Genomic DNA, 21,664 nt, shown 5'->3' with positions numbered 1-21,664 from the left:
CCACCAGGATGCCACACAGCTTGTGATTGTCTTTGCCTCCCTGTCCCAGCTGGCAGAGACAGCCCTTCCCCTCACAGAGATGTAACTGAGTATCAGTAAATCAGGATGTCACCACTGACACCCTCCAGACCTGCGAGCAGACTTCTCCCCCCAGGGCTGTGCAGAGAGGTGTTGGCAGCAGCTGTCACTCGGTTTTGTTACTTCACCGTAGAAGATTAACTCGTGGTGCTTAGAAGGAGCAGAAACCAAATGGCAGGGTGCAGAAAACATCTGGAGCAGGAGTCAGTGTGCCTCCCTTCTTTCTCTTTCACACACTTCTTCTTCACACTTTTTTTTTTTTTTTTAATTTGATCACTGGATTTGGAACCACAAAGTAAAAGTGACATTTTGCATCATTTTCACCAGAGTCAGTGGGATGATGCACAAGTTTTAGAGCTTCATGGAATGGGAAAAGAGCCCCAGCAAGGCCTGAGGGCAAGCAGGGCTCTTCTCTCACTTTCTCCTTTACACAGTGATACTGTGAGATGGGAATATTGCAGATTATCAGGGAGGATACCAGGGCTCTCTGCCGTTCCTGTGGAAATCCCAGTGCACTTACTGTGCAAGTGGATTCATTCTGGATTTCTGGTAGGCAAGGATGGAGGGAGTCTTGATTATTTTTCTTCCCATTTTACATTTCAGACTTGGCATTAAAGATTAAAAAGAGAGTCAGGTTCCCAGTGCAGCTGCAGTTCTTTGTGCAGCAGGCCAGGGACAGACCTTTCTGCCTGGGAACACTGGATTTTCAGGAATTTCATTCCAGGATTTTCATTCCAAAGCATTGTCAGCTTAAACCCATTCCCCGACACACTCATTTTTCCTTAAATGTCTAAATATTGCTGTATCTAGGCTGCACCAGTGTAGTTCTTTTGTGACCAAACACAAATTCAACCTTCTGCTGATTCTTGTAGCATCCTATTTCCCTCTCACTTTGCTCTCTCCTCCTCTTCCCTTTCATTTCTTCTTTATTCCCATTTCTATTCCTTTTTCACTGTTCTTACCTCTAGTTTATGCACTGAATGCACCTTCCTTGGTGAGTGTCTGAGTCTGAAAGTGCTGAAAGGCAGCTCCTGGATTCTGGGAAGCTGCACTACCCTGGATTCTTTCGGTAATGCCAGCGCTCTCAAAGAGGCAGCTTCCCTTTCATTAAAGCAATTTGTATTGTATTATCCACATTTGCATTCAAACACACTTACCTCAATCCTAAAGCACAGGTGTACTTGGGAGCAGATCAACAGTGAGTTTGTAAGTAGTTTAAAATACAGCAATCATAAAAACTCCAGCAGTTTTGGGAGATAGTCCTGCTGAGTTCCTCTGCTCTACACAGTTGTGTACACGGGGAGCCCCAGATTGTTTGGGATAATGGCCCAAGCCTTGTAAAAGAGCTGTCACAGTGGTGGCTCATATGGTTTCCAGTGAATTAAGCAGAGTCGCTTAAATTTGATTATCCCTCTTTCAGTTAGTGCAGCTAAAAGGGTTGGGGAAAAAAAATTATCCAGCATCCAAATCCTTCCATTAAACTTTCTGTGAATCCAGCTTTTTAACATGGTTGACAAAATGAAAGTTTTCATTGCTGTCCTTATACACCTATTCCTTCATCCCTAGGACATCCAGAATGGAGCTCACAATGCCCATCACCTGTTTTAGGTGTTTGTATTTGTGTGTCACAACCAAAGTGTTTGAAAAGAACAGCAGCAGCAGCAACCATGCACAGCAAGGCAAATTTTCTAGATATTATCATGCCCCTGATTTTGTACATGCAAAAAGACACACACAATTACATCTAAATTTAAACCTAACCTCAGCACCCCAGTTAAACTGCAATTCTTTTTGAGCATCCTCTGAAAGTCCTGGACACACAAATGGGTCTAACAACGTCCCTTTCCACACTGATGTGAGCCATGTCTGCTGTGAGCAGACACAAATCCACCCAGGAAAGTGCTACGGGACCAGAAAAGCCTAAAAGAGAAAAAGCAAAAGCAGAAAGTTGGAGCACAACCAATTTCAAACCGAGATGGATGGTGCTCTCTGCTCGCTCAAGACACAAGGAAAAAATCTCAGAGATTAATTTGTGAAGGCCCAGCAGGAACTGTGCATGCTGAGGATTGTGGAGGAAATAAAGTATATAAAAATACAGCTTTACTGCGAGGCGAGAAAGCCAATAAATCAAAGTGCATTAGCAAATATCAGCTGTATGAATAAATTGGCAGAGCCATTATGTTGTATCAGTTTCATGTAGCTGAATGCAGATGGAGCCAACTTCATTTCTGCAAGGGAACTGCTGGTCACAAAGTTTAAGTCACACAGGTTTTCCTGTGGGGAAAAAACCCAAAACAGCTTTCATGCCTTATCCAGCTGGTTGACTAAAATGGGATTGCTTATATGAAACTATACAATCCAAAATAATAAATCCTAGTCCAGAGTCACTTTTGCTTTCAAGTTCAGTGCATGAAAATGCCCCCAGGATCTTGGTCTGGCCTTTTGCACATTGTGCCTTCAGGAGAGCACAGAGTCACCCAGGTGTTATTTGGGAGCTTTTGGGCTAGAGCAGTGAGTGAGCAGGGGAAGTTGATGGCAGGCTGAGAGGAAAGGGCTGAAGGTCATCTCCCCTCTGGGTCCAGGGAGCAAAGCCCAGGTGCTGCAGCCAGGTGAGGTACAGAACTTCTTCCCCAGAGCAGGAGGGGACAGAGAAACCCTTCCACAGACTGCCCAGGGAAGGGGAGGAATCCCCATCCCTGGAAGTGTTCAAAACCCATGGATCTGTGGTCCTCAGGGGCATGGTTTAGTTGGGGGCCTGGCAGTGTCAGGTTAAAGTTGGACTCAAGGATCTTGGAGGTCTTTTTTAGCCCTAAATATTCCACAATTCCTTAGGACAGTACAGATGTGATGCTCCTATGCATGGCTGAATGAGACAAAACTATGTTTTATTCCCTTTTCTGTTGAATGCTCAACTATTAATGCACACTTTTGTGGCATTTTGGTGGAGAAGGATCACTTTACAGAATCCGTTCTTTGTAAATCCTACAGAAATGCTGCAGATTCAACACAAATGAAAGCACTCAGAAGCCTCTGTCCTGCCCTTTCATGTTATTGTTTGCATGAGGTTGATTTTTCTTTTTCCAAGACTGCTGACTCTCTTCTGGGAGTTCTTTTAATTATGCTCATAATATTATTTCAGTAGGAGCATTATCATTCCTATACTACAAAACTACTTGATCAAAAAAATTTGTTTTAAACCTCCCTAGACTGCAGCAGTAACAAGGAGATGTTCCAACCACGCCCTCTCCAGCCCAGGCACCAGAGAGGGGGAGTGAAAAACATGTGAACTCCCCAGCTGGTTTCTTGCTAATGACTTCAACAGGGATAATGAACAGGAACTTGTGGAAAATGGAATATTTTGTCCTTGGGGGGAGGAGAAAGATTTCCTACTTCTTGGATTTGTTTTGTGAACTCCAAGGACCAAAAAGTGGTAGTCACTTCTGAAAATCTTCACTGATTTCCAGCCAAAAAGCCCTTCCAAGGGGAGCACTCTGCAAGCAAGAGGAGAAGAGTTGGGAAGTGTCAGGAGTTGATTAGGAACCCTCAGGGATGTCCCAAAATGCTACAGGAGGGAGGCTCAGTGCTTGGGGAGCTCCACTGAGACTTGAGGCTCATTCCCATCTCACTCCTAATCCTCACATGATTTGAGAGAAGCCCCTCAGGCTCATTGTGCCTCAGTTTCTCTTTGCAGGGGTGTCCCAAGGATGATGAAGTTAATGAGCTGTTAAAGGAAATATGGTTAAAGACCAGCTAAGAAGTGAATCAGAAGCATCCCCACAGCTCTGGGTGTTGATGTAATTGCAGAACACCAAGGTATCTCTAAATTAGAAAAAGGAAAAAAACAAGTTTCCTTCTTCTTAGAGCATCACTTGTGGGTATTTCTGGACTTTCTCCTACAACATTAACTAGCACCTAGAGACAGACTGAGCTGATAAGTTCAGCTCTGGAAGCAATGTTCCATAACATCCCATTTGCTAAAGCAACACCAGGATTTCAACCCACAGTTGTAGGGATAATGGTTTTTTAGCAATAGCAATGCAGATTGCTACTGTCAGCAAAAAGCAACTGTGAACACATCATCCAGGATGTTGTCTTTCTTGTCTGAGGGTCTGGCCAAAGCCTGGGAAGGCCATCAAGAGCTCCCCAGGGCACAGTGTCACCTCACATTGCATTTGTCACTTAAACATTTGGATTAAGTCTCCCAGGCTCCTTCAGCAATTCATGGAGAACCAGACTTCCCTGGACATGCCCGTCCTCTGAGCATCAGACAACTGCCTGCAGCAGGTGCCACACCAGGGGCTCCCTGGGGTTTGAATGCATTGCTCTTGCAGGCTCTGGACATTGAGTCTTCTTTCCATGCAGGCTCATTCCTGAAACAACAACAAAAAAAACCAAAACCAAACAAAAACAAGAAGCCCCAAACAAAACCAACAAAAACCCCAAACAATCAAAACCAAACAAAACTTAAAAAAAACCCAAACAAAACCAACCAAAACCAACAAAAACCCCAAACAAACAAAAACCAAACCGAACAAAAAAACCCCAAACAAACAAAAAAAACCTAAAAGTAAATAAAAAAACAACAAAACAAAAAAAAAAAGGCAAACAAAAACTAAGAGTTCTGAGCAGGAATATAACAAATTTACCTTTGCCAGCTCTATAAAATGCATGGGAGGCTGAATTGCCTGAAGCAAACCAGTTTGGTTTGACACCCACTGAACACAGATGCATTCAGGAAAAGCAACAGTTCCATTTATTTTTGTCTGACCTTTTTTTTTTTTTTTTTTTTAATGCTGGCATTCAGGACGGTCAGAGATCAAACTCTTCATTGTGCCTTGAAAAAAAATTTTGGCAGAATTTACACGTAAATGCCTTCTGAGAGCAAGTATTGTATTTACCACTACCTCTCAGCCGAGTCTGTTTCCAAGGTGCTACTGCAGCCCCGTGTAAGAGCCCGCCTGGGAATACTGCAAACACCTGACACAAAACACTGCAGCGGCCTCTGATTTGTGAAAAACCATCACATCTCAGGTGTGAACTACTCATTAAAGCCTCTTTCTTCTGCTCTTTTTGCTGCTTGCCCTATGTCATTAATGAGCTGGCAGTGAGAAATGACCCTTCCCACCCTCCATGGAGCCTTCTCCCTGGGGACCAATAAATAGCAAGGCAGGAAACCCAGACTTAGACAGAGACCCTGCCAGATCCAAGGCAAGTCCTCTGCTCAGAGGGCTGAATGCAATCAGACTTCAGCCAGGAGCTCCCATCCAGGCATCCCAAAGCCACTTTTATTCCAAAGCTGGTAGCACCGAGCCATAAGGAGTCTGTCACACATCAGTAGGGCTTCTAAATGCTCCTCTGGGAAGGCAACTTGCACAGCAGCCCTGGTTTATTACTGCTTCCTCATCCTGGTTTTATTTTTCTCCAAAGCACCACTTCATTCTTTAGAACAAACAAGTATATTTTTAAAATAGCCAGAGCACTTTGCCCTCACCCAGTGGCTCTCAGTGTTGTGCTGTGAACTTCACAGATCGTTCTTCATTTCCTCAGGGAGGATGCAATCTCCACTCTCAAACCTTTTCTGTTTCCTTGCCTGACTCGTGTCTGCCTGGACAAAATTGCTTCAGAACCTGGGGCCTCACAGCAGAAGTGGGGGTGGGCAGAGACAGGGAAGCTGTGCAGGCACAAAGGCAAACCCCAACATCCTCCCCTGTATGTCCCTGGGTGGAGCAAAGACATTTCCATGGGACTGAGCCCATGCTTGGCTGTGAAAAATGCCAATCACTTCTTTTTAGAATTTTTAAAAGTTTGACAATAATAAAATGGCTATAAAAATAGTAATACAATTAGAGTAATAAAAATTTAGAGTTAGGACAACTACAAGACAATAAAAAACAAATAATTACAGACGTCCGGATGCTCTCAGGCACTGAACCACGACAAGCATGTTTTGTGAACCAAGGAATAACCCTTAAAACAATACAATGTTGCATATTCATACAGACTTCATGGTTATGCATACATTCTATTTAAAATAAGAAACTCTGTCTGTTGTATGTCAACTGTTTCCTTTAATCCCCACGGTGTCTTCGAGTCTGAGCAAGGCCTGAAGAAATTAGCTTCTTCTGATAAGAGAACCAAAAATTCCTCTTCTCTGGAAGATTTAGGTGTTCTGTGACTGTTATCTCAGAGCGAGTACCTCATTCCTTAAAAAAACCCCACATACATAGTTTCTATTTCAACTACTAAAGCTTCATTTTAACTACAAAACTACATTTACCATACTATTAAAATGTTAATACAGCACAACTAACCAATCTAACATTATACATATAGTAACTATCTGCCATATGATATGCATTTTTCACATTGGCTGACTGCAGTTTAAGGAGATGGTCAGGTGCTCACGATCCCTCCTCCTGTCCCCACCACAGGCACCTGTGCCCTGCTCCACACTTGGTGTCTGCAATTTGGACTTCAGTCTCTGGCACTCCATGCTAACCTGAGTGAATCCCCCAGCTGGGCACCAGGGGCCTGGCCTGGGGTGGGGTCCTGCTGCAGGACAAACCCGCTGATGCTTCTGGCTGGAGTCACTGCTCTCTCCATGGGGACACGCAAGGGGAGCCCAGTTTGGTTTATCACAGCCCAACCCAGGAGCTGTTGTTTGTAGAGGGCCTGAAAAACAGCCCTGGTGGCCCTGAAAGCATTATTGCCCTTAATTACCAACAGCAAAACTATGGATTTCCTCAGTCTTGCTCATGTGCTGACCTGAGCTTATGGCTGAATACAACTCCCAAATGTTGCTGAAAACAAAAACTGCGCAGCAGAGAGAATGCAGGATCCTCCCATGGGAATGTTGTTGCCTCAGTTTTCCTGAGCAGCTCTGTCCATTATCAATGATTTTTGTCATCCATCAGCCATCTTTGCCACACTGTCAACATTTCCATCTTTAGAAAACCAAACCACCACGTGGCAGAACTGAGATAATAAGGAGACCAGCTGGAATCCTTGGAAATAAAAATTGTTTCTAATCAAAATAAAAATATTCCATTTTTAGGAAGCCTGAAAATTCAAACAATATGAAAGAGCAATTAGATTTTCCCCCATGTCCTGGTTTTGGTTGAATGCTATTTGCACTACACCACTTCAAATATCAAGTGGGACAAAAAAAAGTCACTTTAAGGGAAAGTTCAAAATAGTAAAACATATTTAAACATCATAGTATTATGATTTCTCTTCTAATGAATAATTCTTTGTAGATTGCGTGGTTTGGCAAAGATTTTTAAAGCATCAGCTTTTGCAAAAATGGAAATCTGCTCTTTTAAAGCTTTCTGATAATAAAGCTTTTCTTTGCCAGCCAAGGACACTGCTCTCAGAACTGCAATTTGTACTGTCCTCTTTATAGGACATTGATCTCTCTGCTACACCTATTAGAACATACACACTTCACAGGTTAATGACAAAAATGTAGTATTGCTCTCAAATACTGCTTCCCAGGGAATTGCCTTTTGATGGAAGGGAATTTGATCAGTGCCCAGGCCCCCATGGGCACTGCCCAGCCAGGGAGGGACAATTGCAGCGAAACCCCGCGAGCAGGAGGTGACTGTGAGCAGCCACAGGCACCAAACTGATGTTCAGGGCTGTCCCAAAGGGCCCTCTCTCCAGCAGGTACTAACTCATGGATGGCCACTGATGATAAAAGGTGCTTTGGACAAAATCATTCTGAGCCTCACCTCCCATCCAAATTCCAGGCGTGGCTTAGAATATTTTGCTTTTTCTACAGTACTTTCTTTTCTGTTAAGTCAAAATCCCTAATTTTTATTCTCTGTATTAAATGGCTTTTCATGCTTCTAAGTGATCTTAGATTGCTGTGGCTCCTCTTAGCTCTGGTCCAGAGGGAAGATACCCAATTCTTGTATATTTTTAGTGTAAATCAAGAGCAATCCCCCGGAAGTCAAAAGTTCATAAAAGCAAAGTGAGAAGACAATTAAGTCCTGCTGTTTACAAAGTGCTTTGGAATCTCTGGGAATAGAAAGGTGTTACATAAATCTAAGATATTATTTATTAGTTTATAATAAATCCATGTGGCATAGTAATGCACACACAAACTCTAAACACAGACAGAGGTCAGCAGGTCCTGTGGCTTTTTTCCCTCTCTCAGGAGAGCAGTGTCTTGTAAAACAAGAAGTGAGTAGCAAAATAAAAAGAAAAGTGTAAGGGCCAATAAAAACAAGATGCTTTTTAGCCCTTATAACTGCACATTGTGTTTCAATGGCATCTTCACTTAATACTTCAATTTTTTTCTCACTTTGCAAGTCCACAGAGTAATGACAGCCTATAACAGAGAGCTTCAGTGCTAATTTCAGAATGCCTGAGTCAGCCACTTATCTTCATTTATCCCCTTCTGCTGGAATCTTGTTAAAAAAAAAAAAAACCCAAAGCAACTGCAATTTCATAACCCTAAAATAAATGGACACACACACTCCCTCTCCTTATGCTTTGCTGAAAATTAACTTTCCTATTCTCCTTCAATTTCTTGTTACTGCCTTTATTCCCAGCCACATTTAGTGCCAGCAGTCAGATTGGTCTTAATGTTAAAGCTGTAAGGGTTCCTATTCATTGCCTAAATCACACTTCATTTAAAGATTACAGAATGTCAAACCCAGCAGACCTTTCCCTTCACAGGAGTCTGCAGCTTGTTGCCTGTCCCTGTGGTGTCAAGCCTTGTTTTTCAGTGGGGAGGTCTTCATATTAATTGTCTTTTCTTCCAGAATAGCACTAATCCAGCCCAGGATTCCCGAAATGCTCTTTAATTAGCAGCAGACACTCTGGGTCTGTCTGCCTGTGGTGTCTGCAACCCTTTCACTGTGGTAATTGGATGGACAGCACAATTTGGAGAGTGATCTTCCAACTCCAACCCAGAAATCACAGAATCACAGACTCTTTTAGGTTGGAAAAGGCCTCCGAGATCCTTGAGAGCATCCACTGACCCTTGCCAAGCCCAGCACTGACCCCTGTCCCCCCAGAGCCACATCCACTGGTGGGCTGAGCATCTCCAGGGATGGAGCATGTCAGTGCTGGTGGAGCAGCCACCAAGCCTGAGAGAAAGAGTTTTTTTTTTAAATCAGGAACCAGACCTCAGTCACTGCCCAGGGATGGTGACTCCAGCTGCAAACATGCTTTGAGGAATTTACAGCTGTGGGCAGTGGTCAGGGGGTGGGTGCTGAGGGTTCTGTGTGCAGTGGTGGCCGTCACCTCCTCCTGGGGGCACAGATGGCACCAGCTGATGGTTCCTCTGCTGCTTGGGGCCTGAGGGTTCACTTGGCACAGAGGCTCCAATCTCCCCTCTACAGCTGCTTTCCACCTCTGCCAGGTGATGTGGGAAAGCAGCACTGCAAACTGATGGTTTAGGGTAGTTCTGTGCTTGGCTGACAGCAGCGTGTAGGGTTAGGATGAGAAAATAATCTTTCCTTGTCAGAAACAGGTTGCCAGCAGAAACCAGCAGCTTTTCTTTTGTGGGTGCATTTTGTTCAGGACAGTGGGGTGGCAAAAATTCAGCCACTGCCACACACTGCTTTTCACACCACCAGCTGGGCTGGAAGGGACCCAGCTCAAAGCAGTTCACATCCGAGCTCATTGACTTGTTGGGATGTCGTGGTCTCCAGAGATGAAGATTTCAAAACTTCCTGACTCCCTGGAGTCCTCTGCAGGACCCACATAACTGCATCAATGCTGTCCCCACCCTCTAGAAAACAAAAGATGATTTACACAAATGATCTCTGTCATTCAGGTAGCCACAAATGGCCATGGGAGTGCCAGAGACTGATGCAGGGACACAGCAGTGCAGCTTGCCCAGCTTTGCTGGAGATGTGGGCACTAAACCAAGCAAATGTAGAAGGAACACTGACATATGAAGGCTGCAAGACAGACAAACAACTCACTTGGTACAACTGAAGGGTCAGAATTTGCCTCCTTGTTGGGAGCAGTATGAACTTGATGAAAATTTGAGCTGCCACACTATATTCAGGAGAGTCAAATAACTGCTGGGATAATTTTTCTCTGTGCCCTGCACTTCTGCATGTGTTAATATTTGCTGTGCTTTCTGGAAATTGCTTCCATCCTGCATTCTGTTCAGATTACAGCAGAGCAGAGGAGACATATGCTGTGCTGACAGCAAAGAGATTGTTGGAGTTTTCTTAAAGCTGGCAAAGAACATAACAGCAGCAGGAGACAAATATCTTCCCCCACGAGGAGCTGGTCCCCTCAGAGCACAAACAGCTATGTACCAGCCTGGGCTGTGATTTGATCCTCATTTTAGACCAAGCACGGGCTCACAGTCCTGCCCATCACAGTGCTGGCACATTCCCTGTCCCTCTGTGCAGGAGCAGCTTTCCCAGCAGTTCTCCAGTGGGGTTCTTCCCCACTGCAATCTGTGCAGGCTGAGCCACATCTGGATGCTTTGTGGGTGAATTAAAATCCTTTCCATGTCTACCCCATTCCTGACCTCTCCTGCGAGATGAGGGCCATTTTCTGAACAAGAATGGTTTTATTCCTTCCTATTCCAAAAACATGTTATCTATTACTGCTTTGAGTTCAGCTCAAAAACAGCAGCTGAAATCTCTGTAACTTTGGCCTAAACTATGATCAAGTTTTATTTTAAACTGAGGTTTAAATGCAACACTGCCAAATGGTTGTTGTAGCCACTCTAGCAGGAACTTGGTGCTCCAGATGCCTTGGCTGTTATGTTAGAGGAACCTGGAAATAAGACAAAGTATTCATCACTCAAGTCTCCATAGTTCAAGAGGATGGGTATTGAGTGGAACACAATCACACTGTCTTTAACAGAAATTAGTTCAAAGGGGTTTGAATCAGGCCCAAGGTGAACTCTACAATATTTTCAGCTTTGAAGGTGACCTCTCAAAGTTTCTTCTTGTTTTGTGTTTGTTTTTATCAGAGCACAAATGTTCCTGGATTTCAAAAAGCAGCTGCACCAAATTTGGCTGGCAAGGAGGAAGAGGGGAATTGGAAATTTGAACTGTTTTAAATATCATCTTTTATGATATGTGGTCTCCAACAACACATTGTGTTTCTGTAGAGTCTTCTCTGTGTGGTCCTTAAATCCCTTTCATAAATAAAACCATCTGTCTCCTTTGAACTATAGCAGCTCTAATTTAAAAAGTCAGTATTTGCCAATGTCTACAACTCATTAGCTCTGAAGCTGTGAAAAACTTCCCTATCTGGCTCTTCATTCAGCAGGCTTTGGCAATCACTGTGTTTTAAAAATTATGCCTGTTAGTTGTAAACATCCATGTTTTATGAAAGACGTGTTTTGCTTTGGATATCAGGTGAATTGAAAGGTAAAAGTGAGATTAGGAGCAAAAGCTGAGCAGTCAGCCTCCAACCTGAAAGGAAAATCTCACTTGGGCATCTACCTGGTCATCAGTGCTGGGACAGATCAACTCTTCTTTTCCAGTTGTGAAAGTGCAGCTGAGCACAGCCCTGCCCACACCAGAGCCCTGCAGGCTCCTGCAGGAGCTGGGGAATGTGACCTGCAGAATTTCCTCGGTGCTGCAGCACTGTTAGGGATGTTGCCTGCTGGGATTGCAGCTTGCTGGAGTGCTTAAAAAGCAAAGTGCAGGAAAAGAAAGCAAGGAAACATCCAAGAGAGCCACAGAGACACTGCCAGAGTGAGGCCTCAAAGAAGCCAAGAGCTTGCTGCAGTGTTAACTCTGGTACCTGTCAGGTGCAATTGTGATCAGCGTGATCATTACAAATAACAGAACAAGGCTCAGCTTGTTACACACTAACTGTCGGCAAGTTAAAAAGAGGGAACCTGGTTTGTACAAAAAGAATTTTTCTCTCCCTGGATTTAGTAAAGTCTTTCAGCTGGCACTGCTTTTAGGAAGGGGAAGGATGAGGTGTGAGGAGCACACTCTGCCTGCTGAACCCACAAGACCAGGACAGATCAGTGAAGTACAGCTCATTCATCAGTGGAGCTCAGCCAGGAAGGGCAGGCTGGGTTTGCCTGCCTCTGTTTGTCTCTTCTCTCTGAACAGGGATTTCTATCTCTAGGGCTGTTAATACAGCACCTTTTAAAGACACTGAATTCTCTTTTGAAATAGGGAGATAATGAGGCCATTTCCACTCAACACTGCATTTAGATAGAAAAACAAAACAAATAATGTTGTCAAGATTTATAGCAAATACATTGTAAAGGGCAACAGAACATTTGTATAAAGAACTGAAATGGACCTGCAGTAGAAAACACACTTTACTTTTATGACTTTAACTTTAGGGCATGGAAGGCACCTCATTAATGATTAGAGGGATACAGATGAGCCATAATAGTATATATATCCTTATAAATGATATACAGGGAGAGCTAAAAGACAGCAAATTACAATCTCCACTGTTGTGCTTCTTCCTCTTCACCTCTTTCTTTCTCAGTCTTCCAACTGAAAGAAGGAATTCAAATTTATATTGACCAACTGGGTATTAACTTAGTCAAATATCTGATCACTTCTGGTAGGTGGCACAGAGAGCTGGTCTGCACTAGAGCATCTGAAAATGCAGTAGCCTCTTTTAAGCAGCAAAAACTCTGTTTTTAAGCCTCTGAGCTGTGTTTCCTGGCAGGAACCAGCTCAGAGCTCACCTCCATCAGGTCTTGCTGACAGGCAGGTGACATAATTAACTCATTAAGTCACAGCAGCTCAGTCTCTTTGGATCACTTGACCTTATGCTAAAAGACAACCCATTCATCAAAGGCTTGTCCTCTGTGTGCACAGGTAAGGAAGGGAAGGAAGGAAGAGGGGAGAAACAAAGAGCAAAAGGAAAATGAAGTGACTTACTGAAGGGCACAAGAGTCTGCAGGACCAGCGTGGCTGAGCTCAGCGCTGAATGCCAGCACTGGGACTTTGTGCCAAGAAAATGCCTTCTCTAATAATCAGGAAAATGTATGCTCGACATCAGGAGGCAAAACACTGTTTTCCCTTCAAGACAGAGAAAAGGGCAGTGGTGGCTACTGGCCTTGGCTGCACTGAGAGCTCAGAGTTTGACCAACCTCCTCACAACAGGGCTCACAGAAAAGTCTTATTTCTGCATGGTGGAAATCACTGGAAGAGAAAGCCTTGGCAGTACAGGGGCTTCCTCTGTGGTGGAGACACCAGCAATTCCTGCTGCAGAGTTGACAAATCACAGCAAGAAAGTCAGGGTGGGTAAATCTAGGAGTATTATCCAGAAAGGAAGAAGAGAGTGACTCTTTCCAGCCGTGGCATCACTGCATGGCTGAAAGGGAAGAAGCAGAGCTGTCCATCCCTGCACTGTGCATCAATCTCCAGCTGTGGGGTTGGGGTGGTCCAGATGTGACTGTTAAGGAGGTTAATGGAGTCCTGAGGCTGCTCTAAGGTAGACAGAGACAGTCTGGGCAGCCTGAGCCTTGCATTTCCCTCTGCTGTTCCCTTGGACTCCAGGACAGACAGACAGACACGCAGAGTAAGGTTGGTGTATCCCCAGGGCTTCTCAAAAGCTGCTCTTGTGGAGGCACCTTGTGATTTCAGAGCCAACCTCTCCTCTCCCTTGCCGTGTAATTCTCTCTTTATAGGGTTCTTACCTTGGGGGAAATGGGTTTTATTGCAAAGTCAAAAGGTAATTTTTACATAGACTCTATTACCTGTTTATAATTAAAACCATAAAATCCCTTGTAACAGGCTTAATAACTTCCCCCACACCAGAAGAGGTTTTCATAAAGAGTCATTAAAAGTACTCACAGCTAATGCTGGAAAATAAAGAGAAACATAGAAAATTATTGAAACTTATTTCAGCATCTAACAATGGGCACTTTCCCCCATTTATACGAATAGTTCAAAATGACAAGGAATTGCAGATCAACCTCAGCCTTTCTGGCCCTTCTCCTCTACTTTTTCCTTCCTCAAGGAGACCTGCCTTGGGATTTTCCAAGGCTGAGAGCATGAGTTGTGATTAGCAGCTGGGATATCTGACCTTGAGAATGCACTGGGATTTCTGGCCTTGAGAATGCACTGAGAAGTTCAGCTCCAGCAGTTTCTCTGAGCTCCTCTACATCCTGTTTGCTTGTCTTGACCTCCCACCATTCCTGATCATGTTGGTAATGTGAGCAGGGAGCTTAAAATCCTCCACAGTTTTCTGTCCTTTAGGACCATTGAGGTTGAAAGATGTTTATGGCTTCTGCAGGCTAGTATAAAATATATATAATAGAAACACTGTAAGCAGGGAAATGTGACCTTTAAAACAAATGGATGTAAAATTACATGTTTCACTTTGCAGTAACAACTGGCTCAGGCTGAACTGGACCTGGGGCAGTCAGGGGCTTGGGGGAGCTGCACTGGTCCTATCCCAGTTTTTGAGAATCAAAACGAGCAAGGAAAAATACAACAACAAAACAACGAAACCAAACAAAAACCCCCACCTCCACCAACTCAAAACCTACAGGGCAAAAATAAATCCGTAACAGATCTCTAGCAATGTTTTTAAAACCAGGCCATAGGTATCATCCAGGCAGTTTGACCTCCATGGATTTATGACCTACAGGCATCTCAACCAGAGACCAAAGCAGCTCTGCCCTACAGCCATCCCTGTGCTGTGTTTCATTGTCAAACAACCTTATCTTCAGCTCAGATTTCCAGCCTGGGTTTATGTTTTTTTCTCCCTTGGCCTAAATAATATCTTCATCATCAGGGATGCTCAATAATGTCACCTTGGCAGAAAATTATGTGTGCAAATGAACTAAAATTGGCTAACTGAAGTGGTAGCACAGTGGAGGTGAGTCCCTGCTCATGCCAAGTTCATGGGTTAATAGGCAAGTGTCAGCATTCCACACTTCTGCAAAGGAGGTGGATCTGGGAGAGTCTGGAAAAAGTTCCGCCCCTTGAGAGCCTGATTGAAGACAGATCTCAGCTTTAATAGAGGCAGAATGAGCAGAGAGTCTCCTTGAAGTCAGGCAGTTTGGAGCCCTAATTTGGGGAGCAATGCCTTCGGAATGTTGCCACACTCACAGCCTAACAACCTGTTAAACTACAGAACCGTTAGCAGCATCTTATCTCATCCCCCCCTCCATTAACTGCAGTTTTCCTTAAATTTACATTCTCAACTCGAAATCACATCTCAAACATCTCTTGGGTTTTTCTGTAAATCATTTCCAGCCCAAAATGCTGACTCATGGGGGAACTGAGGTTAAAGAAACTTTATTTATGTCAGAGGAATTGATCGCTTGTAATTTAAAGCCTTCCTGCACCACTATTTATCTTCTGCCTCTTGCTTCATGCCTTTGTCCCACATGTGGGCCATGGCAGGTGCAGAGCCATGTATCTGTCAGAACAGTAGAGCTGCCTCATCGCTCATTTTTGGCCTCCTTGACCTTGCCTGCTCACCTTACTTTATTAGTACAGTTCTTCAAAACTTCTGAAAAAGCAAAATATTCCCCCTTGATGCCCTTCCCCATTTAATATAGTAGCACTTCTAATGGCTCTTTCAAGCTGTAGCAGCCTCTCAACTCCCTCACCCCTGCCACCTTCTCCCTTTTCTTCTTGATCCCTTTGTTTTTCTCCCAGTTGACACAGAGCCCACTTCTCTCTGGAGCTCCTGGCCTTTTAGCTTCATCCTTATGTCACTTTGGCATACAAACAGCCATCACCACAATAATCCCATCTGACTCTTTCCTTCACCTGGGGGCTGGGTGACTTCAAACCTGCTTCTAACACATCTTCATCCCTGCAGGAGTGTGGCCAACAGGACTTGTTTAATCACTCGGCCCCCTTTGTGCAGCGTCTCCTACCACGACTGAGGGTTTCTTGACTTTGTGCTGCTCTCTGCAGCCTTGAGAACCTTCTGCTCCTGGGATAGAAACCTTTGTGCCACCTTTGACAGCAATCCCATCCCCTCAGACTCCAAGGGGAAGTCAGCTAACAGCTGTTGGCTGTTTAGCACCATCCATTCTCCCCCTTTGCTCAGGAATGGCATAAACGTGATGGGGGGCAGAGAGCCTGTTAAAGGGGGCAGCCCTGGGGCTCTACCTGTGTCTCCAAAAGCAACAAACCTGTCCCATGAGCTAAGTGATGCACTATCAGCTACTCTAACAGCAGCCTGGGGATATTGCAGGGATAGCTGGGGAAAAAAAATAAAAAAGCAAGTTTCTCTGTCATTTATCTGTCCCTGGTACATGAAGGTGCCTTGTAATGTTGGTTTGTAGCTTGCTGCTTTTTCTGGTATTATTTGTAACTCACTCTTCTAGAAACTTCTCAGTGGATTTCCCATCAATTTATCTTTTCCTGCACCTGAACTCTCTTGGGGATTCAGCCTTTAGGGACACTGACAGTGCCCTCCTGTCCCATGCACAGGCTACCCTCAGCAGCTGTACCTGCATCCAGGTGAGGCTCATGAGGAATGATGAGCAAGGATCATGAAAAACCCTCTCACAGCTACCCCTACTCTTCCTGCACCTAGGGTCTCAGACTTTCCAGAAGTATTCTGAAGAATCCACAGAGAAATCTGTGATATATTCCATTGAAAGAAGGGAATTTATCAGCTCTATACAACAAAAAACCAATCACTGCAGGAAAGAGACAAAAATTACTTTGGATTAATGAGGCTGGTGGTGGAGAAAAGAGTCATTCACAGGCAGATTAAGCAAACCAATCATGTTACAACATTGTTTTGCTGTGTATTACTTGGAGTTAGTAGATTTATACTTGCTCTGAAAGAAAAAGGACATTTAACTTAATAGAAGACAGTAAAAACTAGGGAAAAAAATCTAAAGCTACTTGAAACACTACACACTGTTATTATGAAGGGGAGAAATTCAGCTCGGTGGGGGGAATTCTGAGCCTTTTTGTTAGGATCCTGACTTTAGCAATCTGCCTCCCACATGGAGGGAGCAGGGAAGGCTCAGCCTAACACGTGCCAAGCTCAGCCACGTGCAGGGAGCCCAGCCTGGGCTCCGCTCATGAGATGCAGGAGGGAGCTCTGCATTCAATAAGGCTGATAGATCATTTACAGGGTGCTGGGAGATGGAATATGCAGTAATCACACCAGAGCACAGCAAAGCAGAGACAAGACAGGGGTGAAAAATTGCAGACTGATTAGTAATTTGTCACAGGCTTGCAAGGGGTCTGCCAAAGTTGGAGGCAGTGGAACAACGTGCACTTCATGTGTCTTCAATCCAACTCAGGCGCCGAGTTCTCCATTCCAATTTCAGGGAATAAATAGCAGTGATAATTGATGAACAGCTCTGAGATGTCTTCCCATGCCTTTACAGATCCTGATTTTATCATCCTGCTAGGAGAAAATTTCCCCAACAAACAATTTATTGATTGTCCATTACACATTTTCCCTCTAAAGTTCTCAGAATGCCATCCAGATGTCAGACACATGATAGCAAAGCGGAAATTCAGCCAGGGAACAAAGATGTCCTTAGCTGCAGCACTGAATCTGACATTCAGGAATCCAGACCCCATGTTTACCCCCTAGATCTTAATTAATCCTTGCTGTACTTCCCCACTCATAATGGAAAAGCAAATGCATTTCTAGTCCCAAAATTTCCTGGCCTTTGATATTTGTTATGAGCACACTGAAGAGATGATTGTGCTGATGGGGAGGTTTGGAGAGTGCCTAACAGAAGAGAGGTCCAATTTTGGGGGTGCAGAACTTAGAATCATAGAATAACCAGAGTTGGAAGGGAGCCACAAAGACCATCAAGTCCAAATCCTGCACAAATCCATGTGGTTAGGGGGATTTTTTTTTTTTTTCAAGACCAAGTACTAACATCCTTTAAGTTTTAAATGCACTAGATTATAATACTCTTATATTTAGAAATAAATAATGCTGGCTAGTAAATTTCCTTAAAGATGCAGGTGCCTTCTAAATAAGTTTTCCTGATCAGATCTGTCGAGGCACCTCATGCCTGTTCCTCCTTAGAGCACAGGGAGAGCAATTCCTGCCAAATTAACCATTACCCCCTGTAATCAGCAGGAGTAGGCTGAGGTAATTGGGGTTGTTCAGCCTGGAGAAGAGAAGGCTTTGGGGTGACCTAATTGCAGCCTCTCAATCCCTGAAGGGAGCCTACAAGAGAGATGCAGAGGCTTTTTGCAAGGACATGTAGTGTTAGGACAGGGGGGATGGATTTAAATTGACAGAGAATGGGTTTACATTGGATGTTAGGAGGAAATTCTTTCCTGTGAGGGTGCTGAGGCCCTGGCATGGGTTGTCCAGAGAAGCTGTGGCTGCCCCACCCCTAGAAGTCTTGGATGGGCTTGGAGCAACCTGGTCTAGTAGAATGTGTCTCTACCCATGGCAGGGGTTGAACAAGATGATCTTTAAGGTCCTGTCCAACCCAAACCATTCCATGATTCTATGAATCATGAACAGAGGCAAAAAGTTGACCCCCTGCTCATCTCCACCTGCACCCAGTGCCCTAAAGACCAGGTCACTCTCTCACCCAAGGCAGCACCTCAGTACACCTGTTCTTTGAAAACAACATACACAAAGAAATGAGTGGGAAACATCTCATTTTTCCACACAAAGGAGAAAGCCAGCCCAGAATAAACAGCTTCCTACAGGAATCACAGCTGCTTTGGTGTGCAAAGGCCGACATGCATGCAAATGGTGCCTAATTAACTGCTTAAGGAGAGATTAGCTGCCATATGTTGCGGGAGTGATGGGTGTGCTTCCAGTGTGGAATTAATCGATTACAAATACACCCTCTCATGAAATACACTGCGGGCTGCCTGCACCCTGGGGAGCACAGGGACGGGAGCTGGCTGTGCTGTTGGTGTCCCGTGCTCAGCTGGCTGGGACGAGCTGAGCAAGGCAGGGCTGCAGGACCACTCGTGCCACAGCCACAGCTTCTCTGGGCAACCTGTGCCCCACCACCCTCACAGGCAAGAATTTCATCCTAATATCCCACCCACCTGCTATGGGTGCTCATGCCTCAGGTTGAAGGAGCCACATGGGTTTGGGTGGCCACAACGCCGGGAAAAGGGTCTGCTCCACCATTGTAAATATCATTTACCCTGTGCACAAAACAGTAACTGAAGGAACAAGTAAAGACACCACCAAATGAAGCCTTTGCATGCCACCACACATCCCAAGATGGAGAAAGAGCTGGGTCTCAGAAATTGGGATGAGCAACCTATTTCTTACTCAAGCCAGGTGTCTTTCTTAAAGAAATTCTAGCTGAACTTTGGGAATGATAGGGAATAGTCGAAGACATCCAGGTCTTGATCCTCAAAGTTGTGGGTGCCACTGGAAAAATTGTTCATGACCTCCTGGTCATCCCCTGGCCAGGCACCTGCCCACTCCCATTCAACCCTGAGCTCACCCTGCAGCCCTTTGCTACCCACAGCTCACCGAGGAAAAATAATTGTGTTCTTCAGCTCAGAAAGCTCAATGGACATGTCAAGGGTTTATAGCAGGGCTGTGGGATCACCAGAAGGAGAAATAGGATGGGGAAGGATCACACCTTTGAGCAGAGCAGAGCTCAGCAGCAACAGCAGCTCAGCTGCCTTTCTCAGCAGTGCTTTACCCCACATGCATTAATCAGGAGAAATCATTTAATCCTTCTCACCTCTTTTCCTGCAAAGTGGGTTATTGGTATATCCCAGCTTTGCCCGGCTTTGCATGGATAAATCCATAACCAGCATTTTATTACCACAACTGTGGGACTCTGTGAACGGGTGTGTGCAAGGAAGAAACTCAAACTGTAATTCCTACCTATCCCCCACGTTCTGAAGTCACAGACTTCAAAGGCCTGAACTAAAGTCCCTGGAAAGCAGTGAAAGGCTCCACTGAAACCCTGTTAAAATCTGAGCTCCAGAATTTTCCCAGAGATTTCCCCTCGCCTGCCAAGACTGACAGGCCTGAAAGCAAGTAGGGCACTGCCCCAAATGTTGGAGCAGCAGATTGTACCAAAGGTTTCACACCCCTGAAAATGGTATTGAAATGAAAAGTAGATGACACAGCAGCCACTGTGAGCCTCAGAAAGGTCAAGTGATCCTGGGCTTTCTTAGGAGCAATTTATGCAGTGCTTCAGTGCCATCTGAAATGGAATAATCTCAAGAAGGCATTGAGAGCTCTCCCTCTGCTGTTCCCTGAACCTTAGTAGGAGATGCAAAACCAGAGAGATTTGTTAAGTGTTGCACAGAGGCAATAGAAATAATTCTGCTCTCTCAGAATCTTTTCAAATTCTGTCATCATGGGTTTAAAGACTCGCCTCACCCTCAGCCTCAACCTCTGTTACACACACAGAAGTGATATAGCAAGTATTCCATATAAACACTCATTTGCCTCCCAGTGTCATTTAGCACTTGTAAAATAAGAAGGAACTACCACCAACAATTCTGAATGATGCAAAAAGAAAAGATACTGTCAGATAAAACACCTGATGCTGAAAATGAGATGTGAGCCACTGAGATCTGGGGCTTTGGTTTGACTCTGGAAGACTGAACTCTAGGAGCCTAAGGGGCTAAGAACTGAGAATTGCTGGGCTATAAGAAAAATCCACTTTAGTGCAGAAAATGTTAAAGCAACTTTTAAACCACAGCCAGGAGGCACCTAAATATTGCATTAGAATGGGCCATTGAGCTTTGCAACAGCACCAAAGGAAAGGGAAGTTATCCCAAGCACACAGAGGAAAATTGAAAGGTGAAAGGAAAATAGGGAAGAGAAAGTTATGGGAAAAAAAAAAAAAGAAAGGTAGGAGCCTCCTTGCAGCAACAGGCACAGCACATCCTACACACACAGAATGCCTCTTGTCTTGGTTTGAAAAGACAGGTGTCTGCTGAAGAAGGCAGGAGCCTTGCTTGAAATGGAGAATGTAAATGTCCTCCCTCCAAATTATTATAATTTTGAAATTAAGGGGCTCTCAGGCAAAGATATGGGAGTAGGAATAGCAGGTTTTTTTATTAGGGAAAAAGTAGAAGTAAAATCAAAATGTAGTAATACAAAACCCCACTGCCAGAGTGAGAGCAGGCCCTGGCAGGCTGTGGGTCAGGGTGCTGGCAGCAGTGCCATTCCATGGGGGCTCAGCCCTCCTGCAGTGCCAGCTGTGCTTCTGCTGGAGCAGGATCCTGGACAAGGCTGGAGTTTTCCTCTGGAGCTCCAGGGCTGCTGGAGATGGGCCTGGGCTCCCTCTGGGAATGCAGTGGGGAAGAAAGCTGCTCCTCTGGGAATGCAGTGGGCAAAGGCTGCTGTGGGGTTCCAAAGTCAGATTGGATCCAGGTAGGAATGCTTGGCTCCTCCCCTGGGCACAGCATCTCCCCATGGGATGATGGAATTTTCTCAGCCATGCAGGGACACTCAGTGGCCATGGACAGCAGAGATCTCCTGGAGAGAGGATTGGCTGTGGGAGAGATGAAGAAAAAAACTGCCCAGGGAACAGCAGAGAACTGCCCCAGCTCTGACAGATGGGGACAGAACACACAGCCCAGGCCACATTGTGCATTTCTAACCCAAGACGCCTCTTTACCAGAAAGTGATGGGGTTTGACTTTAAATTCAGGCCTTCAAACCCCCTTGTTGTGTGCAGAGGCTGAGCTGTGTGGAGCAGGGTGGGAGCCAGCCCT

This window comes from Vidua macroura, chromosome 17 (assembly GCF_024509145.1).
Source record: "Vidua macroura isolate BioBank_ID:100142 chromosome 17, ASM2450914v1, whole genome shotgun sequence".
Taxonomy (NCBI): Eukaryota; Metazoa; Chordata; class Aves; order Passeriformes; family Viduidae; genus Vidua; species Vidua macroura.
The sequence above is the reverse complement of the archived record's forward strand: the minus strand, read 5'-3'. Positions refer to the sequence as shown.